Source organism: Rosa rugosa, chromosome 7, assembly GCF_958449725.1.
Source record: "Rosa rugosa chromosome 7, drRosRugo1.1, whole genome shotgun sequence".
Taxonomy (NCBI): domain Eukaryota; kingdom Viridiplantae; phylum Streptophyta; class Magnoliopsida; order Rosales; family Rosaceae; genus Rosa; species Rosa rugosa.
In genome coordinates, this window is record NC_084826.1 from 28,547,862 (window position 1) to 28,564,800 (window position 16,939).

The 16,939-nt window shown below is 42.4% G+C and overlaps 2 long non-coding RNA genes across 3 annotated transcripts; both read left to right on the forward strand.

Annotated features, from left to right (window-relative positions):
• The first annotated feature begins 1,985 nt into the window (after nucleotides 1-1,985).
• LOC133722335 (uncharacterized) lies at nucleotides 1,986-4,183 on the forward strand. Its single transcript, XR_009852629.1, has 4 exons — nucleotides 1,986-2,153; nucleotides 2,444-2,539; nucleotides 3,719-3,924; nucleotides 4,013-4,183. It is a non-coding gene; the product is annotated as an uncharacterized LOC133722335 (long non-coding RNA).
• A 1,827-nt stretch (nucleotides 4,184-6,010) lies between these two features.
• Nucleotides 6,011-7,204, forward strand: LOC133722336 (uncharacterized). Of its 2 annotated transcripts, XR_009852631.1 has the most exons (3): nucleotides 6,011-6,038; nucleotides 6,416-6,570; nucleotides 7,026-7,204. It is a non-coding gene; the product is annotated as an uncharacterized LOC133722336 (long non-coding RNA). The 2 variants fall into 2 exon arrangements; XR_009852630.1 differs by lacking the exon at nucleotides 6,011-6,038 and having other exon boundaries at nucleotides 6,046-6,570.
• The last annotated feature ends 9,735 nt before the right edge of the window (nucleotides 7,205-16,939 follow it).

The following is a 16,939-nucleotide window of genomic DNA, read 5'->3' on the forward strand; positions in this document are numbered from 1 at the left end:
GGCATCGGAGAAGAGAATACCGCCCAGCGCGGTCTCCCTCTGACGCCCCTTTGTATTTTACTTGACATGTAATGGAAGCTCCGAGAACGTCACAAGTAGCGGTCCGTCCATCGGACCAGCGTTAACTAGGATTTGGCTTCCGCCCGATCTTAAACATTAACACTGGCAAATGGTGTAAATACCATGAGGATAGCGACCATAACACCAACGATTGCAATGCCCTCAAAACCACAATCGAATCACTGTACCGTGATGGGAAGTTAGACCAGTAAAAGGTCTGACAATCGGCACCTGTCGTCGCCAACATTGAACCAATACGCTTGATCAATACAATTGACGGTGGCACTTTCATCGGCAACATGTCACACCGAGCAAGAAAACGCTATGAACGCGCCAACCACCCAAAAGAGGTATTCAACATCCGCTATGATCGATCTGCCAAAATGGCCAAAACTGGCTGGGAACCAATCACCTTCTGTGAGGAGGAAGAGCGGGGTATTCACTAACCCCATGACGACCCTTTCCTGATCGACGCAGTTCTCGACAAGTGGTCTGTCGGCCAAGTGTTGGTTAATAGCGGATCTACCGTCAATGTCATATTCAACCATTGTTACAAGCAATTGCAACGCAACAGAAAACTCCTACAAGATCACGAGCCACTACTCAGTTTCTCCGGCGACGTGACTCAATCTCTGGGGTCTGACTACATGCGCCTATCCATAGGGGCGACCCCATGTACGGCGGAGATACACACTAAATTCATTGTGGTAGATTGCTTCAGCTCGTACAACGCCATTATTGGTCGTCCCATCCTCAACAAGCTCAAGGGCATCATAGCTTGATATATGCTGCTCTTAAAGTTCCCCACCCCTAATGGCGCTGGATCTGTCAAAGGAAGTCAGTCGGCTGCACAGGAATGTTACCCAACAACAGTGGCAAGGTCAAAAAGCCGCCATGAAATTCTAAAGGTAGGCAACGCACCACAGTTGACTGACAAAATTGATGACCCCAGGGATGACGAGAAGAAGTACTTCAAGAAGGAGCCCATCAACCCGGAGACATCACTCCGTGTTGTGAACATCTTTGATGAACACCCAGAAAACACTGTACGCATTGGAGCCCAACTCTCCCTTGAGATAGCAGCAGAGCTCACTCAATTTCTAAAGGAGAATGCCGCAGTCTTTGCATGGTCATACGCCGACATGCCAGGAATCTCTCCCGACATAATTACACACAAGCTCAGCACCAAGCCCAGCACCAAGCCATCCTTTTACCCCGTCAAGCAGAAACGACGGGCCTTTGATGAAGAAAGATATGGGGTCATCAGGGAAGAAGTAACCAAGTTGCAAGATATAGGTTTCATCCGCCAAGTTAACTACCCACAATGGATCTCCAACGTGGTGATGGTGAGGAAGCATAACGGGAAGTGGCAGATGTGCGTTGACTTCAAAGGCCTGAACAAGGCATGCCCCAAGGACAGTTTCTCGTTACCACGCATCGACCAATTGGTTGACGCTACAGCAGGTCATGAGCTACTCAGCATGATGGATGCCTTCTCTGGTTACAACCAAATAAAGATGCACCTTGGAGACCAGGAATGCACAACGTTCACCACTGACAAAGGCTTATACTGTTATAATGTCATGTCATTCGGCCACAAGAATGCTAGCTGGAGCCACATACACTACAAAAAATAATTGCAATGGCCACCACAGTTAGCGTCGGCGCAAAAATGCCGTCGCCATTGGTCATAGATTTGCTACGGGAAACAAGGCGTCGCAAAAATAAAAATTAGTTTGCGACGGCAAAGGAAAGCCGTAGCATAAAAATGCTTCAATTGCAACGGCATTAAAAATGCCGTAGCAAGATTTTTCCTAATTCTTGCTTCGCTACAATTGCCGCAGCCTTTATTTACTTTTCAACTTATTTTTCATATATACTATTTGGGTGTTAAAATCAAAATCAAACTTAACCTAGCTCTACAAAGCGCCAAGAGACGAAAATTAGGCGCGCCTAGATTTGAGTTCCCGATGAAACCTCATACTCCATCTTCCCCTCTCCTCAACCCTAAAACTTTTCTGCATCTGAAGAACCTCATATGCCATAGTCAGTACTGACCTTCTCTTTTGATCTCTCAAGTTGGGTTCAATTCGGTGGGTTCAATTCACTCTCTCAACTATCTTCTCTCTTCTATCAGTGGGTTCAATTCAATTAGTTCAAATTATGAAATGGAAGAGTATGATTTCTGTAGTCTAAGAGGAATTAAGTATAGAAAATTTGCTGAATGTATCTGAAATTACTTTTGATTTTGCTTATTTATGGAAGAATCGTTATGTTTTTTGGTTTTGGATATGTCAAATTGGGTGTTTCGTTGGTTTCCCTTTCACTTTCTCCTGCAATCCCCGATTAAGTGACCTGTTCTGGTCTTTTCTGAACTAACCAGGTCCTCACGAAGGGAACGGGAGAGAGAGAATTTTGGATTTCTCAATTTTCCGTTTGCGTTTTCAGCTTCATCTGCACAATGAACGACCTCCTCAAGGTAATTAATTCTCTATTCCTTGTTTGTTTTGATTTCTTCTGTTTTGGATCTGCGTTTTTATTTATTAAATCAGAATTTTGGATTTTTTGTTTCTTTCTATTTTGGCTTGTGAGTTAGGGATCCTGGGATTTGTTTGTTTAGTTCATTGGAGCTGGAACACGATCAAAGTATTGTTTTGTAGGTTAGCAAGGAAACCAAACAAATTACATTGCTGTTTCAATAGCTTTAGCTTAACATGTTTCTCAATTAGTGGATAATTTTGCTCTCCATAGCAGGTTGCATATAACTTCATTGCCATGACTAATCACTACATAACCATGTCATCCTGTCATTTGTCTGCGAGATACTCTGAGGGCCGTTAGAGGTTCTTGTAAATGCTAGTCTGGTATGCTTATTAGCTGTATATTGTCTAGTTATTATATATAAAAGACGGCCCAGTACTTGAGGCTCTTGTGAATGCGAGCTGAATCCACTACTCAAAACTGCAACTGGATGGTTGATTGGGGCAAGCGATACATGGAACTGAAACTATTTTATGCTTAAAATGTTTATTAATGCTTGCACATGCCATATCAGAACCTACATGAATTGACTGAATCATAGAATTCATACTTGGAACAAACACAGTTCCATTCTTTTTATATTGTCAAGTAAACTGTAGCAGTATATGATATGTAGTATAGACCTTCCAGCCTTAGCACTCTCCCTTTGGATCATTTTGGAAGGAAAAAAAAAAAGGAATGATGCTTATGCCTTTGGGGTTTAGGAATATATCAAATGAAGGGTTTTTTTTTTTTTTTTCCCCTAGCCCATTATATGAGAGTGATCCAAATCCATATCCAAGATGCTGACTTTGATATCTATGCTGATTTAGTCTCTCTGCATATTGGAAATGATGTTTGCAGACTTCTAGTAATTTACTTATCAGATGATTTAGCTATTGGGTTGGCCACTAGAACTTTAATTTGTGCATGCAAGCTGCTATGGTGTATAAGTCAGTATTTGCCTGACTAGTGCTCAAATGCCACTCTAAAACTACATTTTAGTTTTCTCAAACCAATAGGACCACTTGATCTCTTTGAATAGTATAGTTGCCATAGAGACTGGTGTTTAAAATCCCAAACTCGTTAAAATGCTTGGATTGACTGCTCTTTTGGTTCTTCTGCATTATCATCACAGGCTCAATGTTTAAGTCTGTAGCTGGAGAAAGCAAAGGCTCTAAGACATGTCAAAGTCATCTTCTGCAGCCACAGTTGGAGGTGCTGTTGGGGCACTTGCCTTGGTGGCAATAGTCGTCAGATTCATGTCGTTCTGCAAGGCACAATGTAATAAGCATTTCCCCAACAAGAACTCGAAGACTGGTTCTTCGGATCCATCTGCAATAGGTAAGATTTTATATCACATTTTGTCTAGTGTTTTTGCCAATTAGTTAACTACTGATGTCTATGATACTCTTCTTGCCAACATGGTCAGTTGAGCTGACTAGAGGTGGACCTAGTTCAGCAAGGCACTTCACAATGGAAGAGTTAGAGCAAGCTACCAAGCATTTTGATGAAAGCAGTCTTCTGGGATATGGAAGTTTTGGATTTGTTTATAAAGGTTTGCTCCGTGATAGGACAGTTGTGGCTATCAAAAGGCGCCCCGGTGCTCTGACTTGGATACACATTTACGCAAGCGTACGTATCATTGTCAAGATAGGGAAATATTATGCCCAAAGTTTATCGTACCACGGGGATTAGTGGCTAACCCACAATCCTTGGGTAGTCGGAACTAAAGACACTTAGCAAACAAAGAAAAATAAAGAAAATAAAATAAATAAAAATGCTATTCTAAAGCACCAAGCCTTAGCAATGCTCGGCTTTGGTTCTCACCAAAGCCTAATCAAAACTAAGAGCCTAGTGGTGGATATTCACAAATGAGTGGAAGAGTTCAATATTTTGAGAGAGGATTTTAGATTAACAAAATGTAATGAAATGTAAAGAAATTAATAAAAATGAAAATAAATTAATAAAAGTGTAACCAAATAAATGGGAATGTCGGGTGTTAGGGAGGTTCCTTCACCCAAATTCTATGTGTCGGAAGCTAAAATAATGTGGATGCAAATCCCTACTTTGGCGGTAGTCGTATCCAAGGCGGTTCAAGGCTCAAGGACCGAAATTCCCTTTCATGGTATTCCTACTCCGGTTCAAGGGTCGTAGGAACTCACTTGGCATGAATTAGAGCCGGTTCAAGGGTCACTAATTCACATCAAGAGGCGTAAATATCGAGGAATTAGACTACTAAGCGACCCGCCCGCGCAATCACGCAACGGGTGTAAATCACCATGCTTATAACCCCTCGAATACGAAATTGAAGGTTTCTAGCTTAGGAATTAGAGGGGGTCAAGCCTCTAACTCCGTCCTAGACATGCTCAAAATACACACCCTAGAGTTGACTAGGCTCCTAGACATGCATTTTAACCCAACAAAAATAGATATAAACATCCATCATATGAAAATTGCATCATTACATTAAATTAAACATCTTTTACACAAAATTTGGGTTAGGGACACAACCCTAAAACCCAACAAGAAAATTACTCACAACCCATAAATATGAACATCAAAGATACAAAATTCAAAGAGAAAAGATTATAGAAGTGTAGGAGAACACAAAGGTAGCCACAATTAGCTAGGGAGCTAATATGACTTCCCTTGAATTACAACTCCCACAAATACCTAAAGCTTGAATATTGTAGCTTTTGATGAATCATTGAAGGTTGTGTGAGAAATTTTATGAATACCCAAAAGAAAACTAAAACTATTATGAAAAATGGAGGAGAAGGAGGAGAGGAGAGAGAGCAGCCCAAAGGGGCTGCCTCTATTTGGTGTGGTGCGGCTACTGTTCTGTGGTAGAGACGAATGAATAGGGTTGGAGCTATATATACTTATCAAGAGACAAGAGAGAATGGGTTGGATATGTGGCTGGTCGTGAGAGAAAGGAAGAAGAGAGGGACATGTGGCAGCATGGGATAGGAGAGAGGAAAAAAAGAAAAGAAAAAGAAAAGAAAAAAAAATAAAATAAAGAAAGAAGAAGAGGCAGCACGTGGTGGTGGTTGGGGGGAAAGGAAAATGTTGATTCTGATGCTCAAAGGCCTTTTTTTAATTTTGGTTTTCTTTTCCTTTTCTTCTCTTCTCTTTTCTTCTTTCTTTTTTTTTTCTTTCATCTCCCTTCTCAATTCATTTCCACAAATACTATCGGAGGCAAATAAATTCCGCTTCCTTGATGGAGTTGACCCGCTCTGACTATTTCGTCTTTTTGTCGGAAATTTCATTTTGCTCAATTTTCTACTATTTTTCTCTCGATTTCCGTAATTCCGCTTATTTCCTACACAACAAATAAAATTGGATTAACTACACTATAATTGGCTCAAGTATCAACATATTTCTAGTGTTTTGGATACAATTACATGCATAAAAATGCGTGTAATCATGCTCCTAGACAGGAATTTGGCTCAGAGGTATAACTAAGTGGGGACATAACATAGTGTTCTACACTCTATACTTCTGTGCATTACATTTTGTAGCTCCTAGTTACTTAATGAACAATGTTCTATGCCTAAACTGGATATGGTGTTAAGGATTTGTTTCTTTTCATTTTGCATAATGAACAACCGTGCATAACAAAAACAACTATGGAAGAGCTTAATTATGTGGTAGCAGGTAATGTACTTGTCGCAGATTCATCACCGAATCTTAGTTAAAATATTAAGTTACTGCCACGAAAGTGGATTTCAAATGTTGGTTTTTGAATATTTACCAAATGAAAGCATTTGCAATATCCTATATGGTATACCTCCTTTTACTGATCATACTGATGCATATATACGTACGCAAGTTACATATATATGCCATTCATTTTTTGGCAGATACTAAACAGGATCCATCAACTAAACTAGAGTTTAAGCAAAGGTGATGATCAGTCACTTCTTACTTGGAATCTCTGGGACAACATCAGTAACAAGCATGTCTGTAGTTGGTCATCAAAGAGAGGTGAGTGATGTGAATAACCCCCCGTCCCCTCTCGTCCTCCTCCTCCTCTTCCCTCTCTCCCTCAAGAATACTTGTACAGATTTATACTTTTATGTTTTGAATGTCCATTTTTATTCATTCAGAGCTATCATGAATACTTATATATGTTCTAGTGATGACACTTAAACGATTGAGAGTTGTGATAAATATTAGCCATTCTTTCATCAACCTAGAAAACACATACGTAATTCATTTTGGATATTGTAGATATTGTACACTTGGCCTTCTGGAAATATATATAGATACATTTATGCTTTTGTTTATCTAGTTTAGGAATTCGGTAGTATTAGCTTCTAGCTAGCTGTTGCTTTGTTATATAATGGAAGATTGTTAGTTTTGATTCGTAAACTTAGCTAGCTCCATATATTTCTTCAAGGTTGTATTTAACATTTTGACTTTGTAAAATTGTCATATAGGTAGTACCTTGAAGCATCAATTCAAGCTTGGTGAGCAGCTTCTGTTTCAATGTTGAAGTAGAGGAAGATAAGCACCTTGTAAAGCTTAATTATCTTGTAAACTTTCATAGAAGCTTCATTCATTTTGTAACATTCATGAGAAAAATTAAAATGTTACATTCCCTTTTGTATAAGCTTTATTCCAATTTGTATAGCTTTTATAAAAAAAAAAAAAAAAATTGGCATGCATATTTGCATGCCAAATTTTTTTTATTCATAAATAACATTTTTGCGACGGCAAAATTGCCGTCGCAAATGACTTTTGGCGACGGAAGATAACTCTGGTAGCGGTTGGTGGCGTCGCTTTGGTATTGGCGACCGCATTTTTCAGTCGCAAGATTCTTGTGACGGCAAAAGGTTTGCCGACGCTAATACTCTTACGATGGTGCATTTGCCGTAGCAAATAGCATTGGCGACGCCACCAACGGCGACCAAACTTTGCCGTCGCCTAGCCGTCGCCAAAAGTCATTTGCGACGGAAAATGAAGTTTTAGCGACGGCATTGCGCCGTGGCCATTGCAATTTTTTTTTGTAGTGATACCAACGATTGATGAACACAATGTTTGCTGAGCACCTGGGTAGGATCATCGAGGGGTATGTCAATGACATGCTCGTCAAAAGCATAAAGGCTAGCGGTCATGTAGCTAATCTCCACATCATATTCACCATACTGCTGGCATATGACATGCGTCTAAACCCGGAAAAGTGTTTCTTTGGGGTCACCGCTAGCAAGTTCCTTGGGTACATTATTAGTGAAAGAGGAATTGAGGCCAACTCCCCCCCAAGATACAAGTAGTCATAAACATGAAATCTCCCGAGAAGAAATTTTTGACTTGCTAAGCTTGCAAGGAAAGTTAACGACACTTTTTTGATTCATCTCTAGACTCACAGACAAATGCCTACCATTCTTCAAGGCAATGAAGTGGTCACATTGTAAGGTGGTAGATTGGACTCTTGATTGTGAGACAACATTTCAAGGTCTCAAGGAATACTAGGCCTCTGTCCCGCTACTTTCAATCCCCGTACAAGGCGAGATACTCTACATCTACTTAGCGGTGTCCAAATCAACTGTCAACTGTGCCATTGTACGTAGAGAAGCAACGAAAGAATTGCTGGTATTTTATGCCGGTAGAGGCATGAATGGAGCGGAAACTAGATATCCGCCACTTGAGCAGCTAGCACTGGCACTCATAGTGGTCGCCAGAAGGTTGCGGCAGTACTTCCAAGCCCACACAATCCATGTCCTCACAAACCAACCACTAAAGCAAGTGTTGCAAAGCCCTGAACCCTCAGAATGCCTTAGCAAGTGGGCAATAGGACTAAGCGAGTTCGACATCGACTACAAGCTAAGAACCGCCATCAGAAGTCAGGTTGTGGCTGACTTCATAGTAGAGTTAACCGAGAAACAGCCAGAACAAGCAAACAATATGATATCGGAAGTCAAAGCTCAACAGCCTTAGGCCATACTAACCGAGACACCATCAAAGTGGAACCTCTTTGTCAATGGCTCGGCTTGCGCCAAAGCATGCGGCGCCGGCATCATCCTCACAGGACAAGGGGGACTTAATGTGGAGTATGCCCTTAAGTTTAACTTCAAAGCCTCCAACAACATGGCGGAATACGAGGCACTCATCGCAGGATTGCTGTTGGTCATTGACTGTGGAGCAGAAAGTGTCGACATTTTTAGCAACTCACAACTAGTGTTCAACCAAGTCAATGACATCTTTCACGTCAAGGACAAACAATTTGAGGCAAATCTAGGGTACGCTAAGATCCTACTCGGCAAATTCAGTTTTTCTTCAACATTACGCAAATACCTCGAGAAAAGAATACCAAGGCAGACTCCCTGGCACATCTAGCAACGACCCAACCACATCAGAGCCTAACCGACACTCGGGTGGAGACTCTAGACAAACCTAGCATCACAAAAAGTCAAAAACTTTGGCGGAAATTTACACAGTCGATATAAGCCCAAATTGGATGGACGAGATACTGAAGTACAAACGTGACGAAACATTGTCATCCGACAAGGTCGAACCATGATGACTAGTGCGAAGGGCAACACGCTACAACATCTAAAATGGCAAGTTTTACCACCAAGGATTCGCACATCTTAACTCATAGTGTTTGACAACAGAAGAGGGAAAACAAGTTTTAGCAAAAATACACGCTAGAGAATGCGGCAACCACTCAGGCGCTAGATTACTCGCCAACTGCACCATGCGTCAATGATACTTCTGGCCATCATTGGGGGATAACGCCAAAGAAATATCACGATCATGCCATAAATGCCAACAATATGCAGACCTCCCATATGCACCAGCATAACCACTATCCATCATCATCGGATCATGGATCCACTCCACATTGGGACTGAACATTGTTGACAAATTGCCCACCGCCAAAGGTCAGTTCAAGTACATAATCGTGGCCATCGATTACGACAGCAAGTGGATCGAGTCTGAACCATTAACGGCCATCACAATCGCCAAAGTGCAGCATTTCCTCTGGAAAAACATCTACTGCCGTTATAGAGTTCCCGACACAATCATCACTGATAATGGAACACAGTTCAATAATGAGGAACTCATCAGTTTCACTGCCAACCTAGGCACCAAGATGCGTTTCGCCTCTGTGGCACATCCCTAAACCAATGGCCAGGTTGAGGCCGCCAACAAAATTATCGAGAAGCTACTAAAAAAGAAGTTGGAGAACAAGAAAGGTTTATGGGCTGAAAAGCTCCCGGAAGTTTTATGGGCCATCAGGACAACGCCAACATCGGCCAACGACGAGACCCCATTCTGCATGATGTTTGGCACAGAAGCAGTCCTTCCCATCAAAGTAACCCAACCTATGGCCAGGGTCGAAGGTTACGACGCCACGACAAACATTGAAGGCGTCAACCTCGACAAAGATCTACTCGAAGAAAAACAAGACAAAGCACACTTGCACAACTTGCAAAACAAGCAGCAGGTGTCGCGTTTTTACAACACTCATGTTAAAGCCAGGAACCTCAAACTTGGAGATTGGGTAATGAAGGAAGTCATTCCACCACCCAAAGCACTCCGCCCAACCTGGGAGGGACTTTACTAAATTGTAGAAGTGGTGAGTCCCGACACATTCTACTTAAAGAACAAGGAAGGCGTCACATTCACCCATCCTTGGAACATTGAGTATCTCCGCTACTACTACAGGTAGTGCAACAACATGCCCAAGAGCATCTTCATTTAGCTAATTTTTGCAAAGTTTAGCTAAGAAAAGCCACCCTACGGGTACACATATTTTGTAAGCACTGGTTCTATCTAGTCGTCAATGAAACGAGGAATTATTCAAACCATTGTCCCAAAAAAAAAAAAAAAAAACTCAAGTTTGGCCACGCCAACACCATTCGTCCATAAAACAGGCAAGGACAATAAGTGCAATTAGAGGACCAATCTTAATTCCTTTCATGTTCCATTGACATACAAAAACGCACATTCCGCCATAGCACAAAAAAACACCTAGCGGATAAACATTCATCATACGCAGGAGAACAAAAGAAGCATCAAATTCAAAAGAAAAGTTGGGACTCCTCAGCCAAAATTTTCCATATTTTTCAACACAGAGCATCTACACCGCCACAATGTTACAAAAGAAACTAAACTACCGACAACTCTACTCCTGAGCATCCTCATCAACATGCGGGGAGGAACTTGAAGCACGGTCACTACGGCGGCGCTTCTGAACAGGTTGACCAACAGTTCCCTTCCTCTTGTAAGCTTTACTTGTCGGCGTCGGAGTCTTAAGATTACCATCTGACTTGACGTTGTCCTCCCCAGAAGAACCACTTCCTTCACGATCATCAGAGGACCCGGCTTATGAAGATTCGTCATCCCCGGACTCCTCAACATCTTCGCCTGCCAAGGGACTTGGCGGAGCTCGATCGGTGACAATCTTGTCAAAATTCAAATACCCTTTCTCCTAAAGTTCCTTAAAGTTGGCAGCGACACCTTGCCTACGAGCATTTGTCAAAAGCTTCGTGAACTCTGCGGACTTTTTGAAGGCCTCCACTGCTTCCAGGCCAACTCTTGTTTTCTCATCTTCTGCCATCTTCGCCACCTCCTCCCGCCTTGCAGACTGGAAGTCCGCCAACTCCTTTTCTTTGGCGGTAACTGCCTCCTGCAGTTGGGAGATGGTATCCTCCCTATCAGCTTTCTCCGTTTTCAAAGCCGCCAACTCAGAGTTCAGGTTGGAGATGGTGGTGGTATCGGCGATAGTTTTGTCAACCGCACGCTTGAACTTTTCCTTAACGTCAAGAAGGGCACCATCGAGCTTAGCAATGTTCCCCTCAGTTGTTTTATTTCTCTCTCTCTCTACCATCAAGTCATGTTGCGCTTGTAGAAACTCTTGCTTCAACTGACGCTCCTCCGATGAACCCTGATAGAGGTAATGCTCGTGGGCACCCTCCAAAATAAGGTCCAGGGATGTTTCCAACTTCGACGCCGCCACAGGCCGAGAAACTCTCCCCTTGCCACCAAAACCAAGTCACTCGCACACCTTGTACAGAAAACCCTGTTGACCTATGGGCGCACTCTACACCAACCCAAGAACAGGATTGTCGGAAACAAAACCCGCCTCCCTCGAAACCTTGACTACCGCCAGCCGCCACATTCTTTTTAGAAACCTTGACTCTTTTCGTGTGGTCAAGGAGAATGGCCGAGGCACAACTTTCCTCTTCTGCAAAACAGACGATTTCCTTTTAGACTGACCAATGGCGCTATCGCCAAAACCTAAACCCTCGACAACGCTTTCACAAGCGTTTTTCCCTTCATGTTTGATCCCTTCTTTTTCCGTCATAATCTTCTTTTTCTTCTCTTTCTCAACATCCTTATTTTTTGCCTCCTTGTTACCACCTTTGTCTGCCACATCCGGTTCTCCAACGACAATTGTAGTCTCCTCCTGAGACTTGCCTGTCTGAACTTCCAGAACCAACCCAGTCTCCTTATTTCTTGCTCATCCTCATCCGCCACATCTTTCTCTTTACCACCTATTTTCTTCTTCTTCAACTTTGCGTGATTAGAGTGCGGGGGAGCTTCCAAAATCTTTGCCTCTGTCCCCATCGTTACCACCCTTGTCTTCGGGTCGACGGTCTTCTTGTGCAACTTAGCAGACTCTTCAATCATGCAGTTAACGTAATCTTTAATCCTCCCCAAGGTCCGCCATCGCTTTCTTCATAACTTCATTGGTCCTCTTGTTCGTTCGAATTGTCGCTACAACAAGTAAAAAAAAAATCACAATTCAGGCAACAACAACAACGCAACAAAGTACAAAGGTCCAAGGACAAGCGCCACTTACCAGGCTCACGAGGAAGAGCCAAGCGAATTAGCAGTGACCAGTGTGACAGAACACGAAGATCAAGGCAATTCTTGTTCGTCCAGCAGTAATGCACACGACACACCCGCTGTTGTTTGATATCCATCAACTTCGGTCTCTAACCCTCTGCAAACACAGGCAAGTAGTCAGATAACGAGGGAAGGCATAGCACTCAAAAGTGACGGCAAATTCAACAACAAATACAAAAGAGACACTCAATGCAAAGTTATATCCTAAGCGATTAAACAACCTTTTATCGCTTGAAACTTCGACGGAACCCTGAATCGCGGAGCCTTGGCCCCTGTCGGCCTCGTGTCATATTCCCAACTTTCCGTGGCAATGCACACGGCGGCCTGCCATGTCGTAGAAAAGTCAGGAGTCTTTTCTAGAAGTTTGGGAGTGCTAGGCCGACAAGTTAGTTTCACGGTGCCACTGCACTTCTTTCTCTCGTTGTACGTCAACTCATAAAAGAACAAAACCTCTGCCACCCTAGGGAATTTGCACCCCGACAGTTCCCATAAGGCAGTCATAGCCATCAACATCTTCCACATATTTATAGAAACCTAGCCAACCGCAATATTTTGCTCATATAGCAGGTATTGTAGACTCAGAAGCAACGCAACTTCACACAGTGGTGGAGAATGGCTTCGTGAATGGCGGCACAACCCTCCGCTAAGTCTGTAGCCTTCTCATCCTTTTGTATTGGTCGCAACTTCACAGTGCTCGGTAGCCGAAACTGTTCTCTCATCTTATTGATTTTCCGCCACGACATAGTAGAAGTGGGCGCTTCCACTCCAGTGCCGTCATTAAGGGTCCGAGATAAGTTGGTAGGCCGAGAACCTTACACCCCCGCTTCGACGTCAACTTCTTCATCGTTTTGGCCCGAAACACCGACACTATCCTTACTACAACCTCGTGTTCATCACTTCGCGGCGACGCCATCCGTGGTGGAGAAATGGTTTGCAGTGGAACTAAGTCTAGCGACTCCTCGAATCTACCTCCTGCAGAAGTAGAACGACATAACGAGTCAATAAATTCCCTCTCCGACGAATTAAGTGACGACACGTCAAACGCAGATTCCTCGCTACTGGAAATATCGATAACGGCCGGCATGCCCCACAAATGCTCTAACCTAGAAGTTAGCAGTCACGTTAGATCAAAGCCTACCCTACGCTGTTAGTCACAAGAACATCATCAAGAATAGCAGTCATTCAAACCCAGAAAACCCAACCGAAACAAAAAAAAAAAACCCAGAAACGCAAAAAAAAAAAAAACCCAGCGCACAAACAACACATGTATAAAAAATCACAGCCACGCTACAAAGAGTAGAACAAGATGCGTGCAATCGCAAGACATAAATTCAACCATAAATAATACCAGAGCCAGAGAGCACACCTCAAAACCTGGCAACGCGAAGAGTGAAGAAGAGCACCACAGCAACAACAAGCAAAAACCAAATCGATCTGTGTCTCTGTCCACTCGATCTCTAATCCTATACTCTCGATCTCTTTCTCTCTCTACTCGATCTCTATTTCTCTCAGCGAAGAAGACGAAGGAGAGTTTGAAAAATAAGGCAAAGTGACGGAAACTAGGCCTCATTTCCCCCTTAAATACGAATTCCTTCGACAAATCTCCACCGTTGACGAAAAGTAACCGCCTTGCAAGATCGTGCCATGTACCCCCACTAACCGAGACGTCGCCTGAGTAAAAACCCAGAGTCATAAATGCAGCATTTATGGCGAAACGACAATGGTTGCGAAGCGACGCATCCACGCACGCCATCCCAGTCAAAAATTCCCACGTATCGCCTACCTTGTCAGAAGATCACTCCGAATCTTAAAGCAAGCTCAAAATTCAAAAGGCCACTGCCAGTCAAGGCTGCTTGACGCTAATGAGCATCATTTTTTGACAAAACCACTGTCTCTCCGCTAAGGTTACCCATTGAAAGTCCACCTTTAAGAAGCCAATATGCTAGAAAACTAGCTCACCACCAACATCCTAGTTTCACCGCTAACATCCTGTTTTCACCGACAACACAATTGTTTGTCGACAACGGACCTCCTCGCAATAAACTAGTTTCATTCCTGGTTCACCCTGTTAACCGCTAACGAAAATTGTTTCCCGACCATCACTCCATATGCCAAAAGGCAGCATAGGTGTAATAACCGACATAGTCCATACTTAATGGGGAGGTATCCAGCAATAGACATCCCCACTTATTATCAGTACACCGACCTCTACAATACAGTGCAGTCAAGTTTTTCTCCTCCGAAAAAAAGTTAAGTACGAGTTAACATAACCCACGGCAGCCACTGATCAGGCCGTCAAACTCCCGACACTAAGGCACCAAAAGAGTGGGATCGCTACCGGCCGCCTCACGCTGTCAAGCAGCTCCCCTCACCAAACAATCACCCGACCAAATGGAGGTATTTCTTAGCAGGGGACTGGGGGACTCCTTGGAGGGAGGTCTTTCACCAAACAATCACCTGCTCAGACGAAGTCCATGGTTGACGACGCACTGATTACGCCCGACATGTAACCTAAGGTTCCGCCTTAGCGGAAATAACTCATCAACTAAGAAATCCCTCCTTGACTAGGGGCTTGGGGAACTTGTACATGCATGGTATCTGCCGACCTTAATTAGCACTCATACTAGACTACCTCACTTTGTCGAATTGCCCTTGACGATGTGACCCCCGGGAACACAGCAAGCCAACTTTCACCGATAAACCAGCTCCATGCCGAAACACACCTTGACGCGCCAACACGCGCCACTGAAAGTTATCCCTGCAGAAAGGACCAAAAGTCATCAAACTGAAGCATATTAATCCCACATTGAAAACAAGACTGAGGTAACTCACTATTCCACCTATAAAAGGCCAACTTCTCTCTCTTCATTCATTATGCATTTAATAGCTACCAACCGCTACTCTGTCAACGTAATTACATTGTCTAACTTTAGCATCGGAGGAGCAAAGACCGCCAACTGCGGTCTCCCCTCTTAGACGCCGTTGTATTTCTCTTGACAGATAGCGGGACTTTGCGAACTCACAACATATCAAAAGATTGGACACTTGTCCACATTATCGGAAGCCGACACCTTGTGGCGGTATTCTGAGCATTAAGATGATGAATATACAATTTCCTTGATTCAAAAAAAAAAAAAAAAAAAAAAAACCAAATGAACTCATTAAGCAATAGATCTTCAATTTTGTTTTATAACATGTTATGCCCAATTTTTTCATTTCTTCAATCTTATGTGTGTTCTATTTTCTCTGATTTTGAGACTCTTACAAACCCCACTTTGAGCTATGTTCACTTACACAACAAAGGTACAGAATACTCGATCATCTTCTTGCTTACTTTGTTGTTGTCAAAAACTCTTCACTCATGTGACCTTATCTTATTGCATTCATGTTTGAGGATTGGTGTTGACACTCTTGTCTAAAAGGCTATGCGTTTATCCCTATCAATTGTACAAGGATACAAACCCACTCATTGTGTGTGTTCATTTCATTCTTGTATCTTTCATAACATGACTACACTTAGGGGGAGTATTGATACTTGGACTATCTTCCTCTGATTGATTCTTCTTGGGCTGGTGTCTATTGAGCAACATCTACTGGTGATCCTGCTTTTGCATAGCTTCCGCTACTCGTATAAGTTACCTTTGTCAGTCCTAGACAAAAAGGGGGAGATATTGGTGAATTTGATCAACTTGTGCTTTGAATGTTTAACTGGCTTGAAATTGATCTTGAAATTGTCTTGACATTCCTATGCCTTATCTTTAACTTGCTTTTTACAAGGTGTGTTGATAAGTTTTCAAGAAAGGTATATTGCTGATGGAATGTGATGATTCTCAAGTACTTGTTGAGGGGGAGTTTGATTAGTATAGAATTGTTTTATATAGGAATGCCAAAGGGGGAGATTATAAGTACAAGATTTGTACATGGTTGTGTTGGCATTCCCATACAAAGCTAGTGAAGTATATCATGACAATTCATCACTGAAGAAGCTGGAAAAGAACCTCAAAACTGATCTTAGAGATGTCTCAGGTAAATGCATTTCATGTGTCTGCATATGCATTGTGATTGCAACCTGTGTTACAATCCCTGAGTCTGTCATGGTATTTTGGTCGTCATTTTTCAGAAAATATCTTTCTATAATTCAAATATTATTTTGTAAAGATATTTTCCACCTGTTTATTTCGTATCATTTAAGCGTATTAGTCCTAATTGATTTAGGATCATTTTATTCTAATTGACAATCTTTTATTTAAAGGTTTTTTCCTATTAGGAGTCAATTAAGGTAAAGTCATTGATTGAGTAGGATTCGTTTTTCCTCCTTATATTCTGAAACTATACGTTCAAGGAATGGCGACTTTCACATAAGACAATTGTGTATCTTGCTTGTTTAGAGAGAGTCTCATATGCGTCCTTGAAACACTTGTTCATTGTCAAAGTGTTTCATCATTCATTCAATTGCATGGTTCTCTCGAGATTAGTGGAGAAGTCATTGGTGCAA